The sequence below is a fragment of the Labeo rohita genome, chromosome 20 (genome assembly GCF_022985175.1).
Source record: "Labeo rohita strain BAU-BD-2019 chromosome 20, IGBB_LRoh.1.0, whole genome shotgun sequence".
In the NCBI taxonomy this organism is placed as follows: domain Eukaryota; kingdom Metazoa; phylum Chordata; class Actinopteri; order Cypriniformes; family Cyprinidae; genus Labeo; species Labeo rohita.
Window position 1 is genome coordinate 1,806,060 of NC_066888.1, and position 1,462 is coordinate 1,807,521.

The 1,462-nt window shown below is 37.0% G+C and overlaps 1 pseudogene; it reads right to left on the minus strand.

The window, feature by feature from the left end:
* Window positions 1–447: 447 nt before the first annotated feature.
* Window positions 448–621, minus strand: LOC127151866 (uncharacterized; annotated as a pseudogene).
* Window positions 622–1,462: the final 841 nt, after the last annotated feature.

Below are 1,462 nucleotides of genomic sequence, written 5' to 3' on the forward strand. Positions count from 1 at the left end.
CAGTGTGCGGCGTTTTTAAGTGCTGTGAAACAGCAAATTCTTGTGTGAATAAATTGCTTCAGTCCACTCAAAGTTTCAAAAAAGTTGTTTTTTCCATCACCACTTACACAATGGGCAATGGTTGACCTCACATTGTGAAGCGAACCCATGCCTGATTTGCTCCTTTCCAGACCCGTTGTTTGTTTTTTTTTCAGTTGCAATTTCAACCCTGACAACATGCTACACTGCTATTAAAAAAAAAAAAAAAAAAAAAAAAAAAAAAAAACAGATTTTCACCAACTCTCACTTTGGAAACAAACACAACCCAAAAACACACCGCACCAAAACCACTCAGATCTTATACCTTTCGCCAATATTGCCAAATGCAATACAGAACGCTCATCAACGACAGAGTCTGCAACTCTTGCTTTGGAAAACAAACACAATCCAAAAACACACCACAACAAAACCACTCAGATCATACTCCTTTCACCAATATTACCAAATGCAGAACACTCATCCATGCCCCAATGTTCTTAATTTGCTCTCAAAAAAGAGCATCACAGCTCATCATTATGGGCCAGGAAACAAACACATTTCCAAATAAAGAACTAAAGAAATGATTTCTGAAAACATAGCATTAGTCTTTTAACGCAACTCAAATGGAATTCCATTCTGAAGCGCCCCTTCTCTCAGACGGTTTTGTGTAGTTGACTTCTGTAAGCTTTAGCGTTTCACGTGACCTTTTGGCATGCACTTTTGGGATGTATTCCAGAAAGTGGATTTTGCTGGAAACTCAGTGTCTGTTAAGTCCCAGGAAAGGGAACTCAGTTCCAATAAAAAAACAAAACAAAACCTCTCAAGAAGTTACCATAGTAACATACTCTGTGAACCTAACCTGGTTTTCTTCAGTAAATCCATGATTTCTTTCGGTCTCCTCCCCCTTTTTTACAGTGTAAGTGATGTTTAAACCTCATTCATTCATGCTGCAAAAATGCTTTTATTGCTGAGATTTTTACCTTATTTCAAGTTCAAATATCTAAAAATTCTTAAATCAAAATGCATTTTCTATATAAGATTATACACAATTAAAAATTATATAAAATATTTAGTCTTGTTTCCTGGGGGAAACAAGTAAAATTATCTGCCAGTGGGGTAAGAAAAATAATCTTAATGCACATGGAAACAAGATTATTTTTCTCACCACACCATTTTTATTTTCATCATGCAGACACTGTAAACATGACAAAAATAGCATGTCTTTTTACATGGGATCCTGTAGATGAGGAGGCTACATTAATTTAAAGTGAGTTACATTTACATCACGCAGTGATGGGGACTCGAGTTTGAGACTCTGACTCGAGTGCGACTTAAGTCGCACACACAGTGACTTCAGACTCGACTTAAGACTCGTCCTCGGAAGACTTCAGACTCTACTCGGACTTGAGCTGCGGGACTCGTAAACAATGTTTATTTTTAGGAA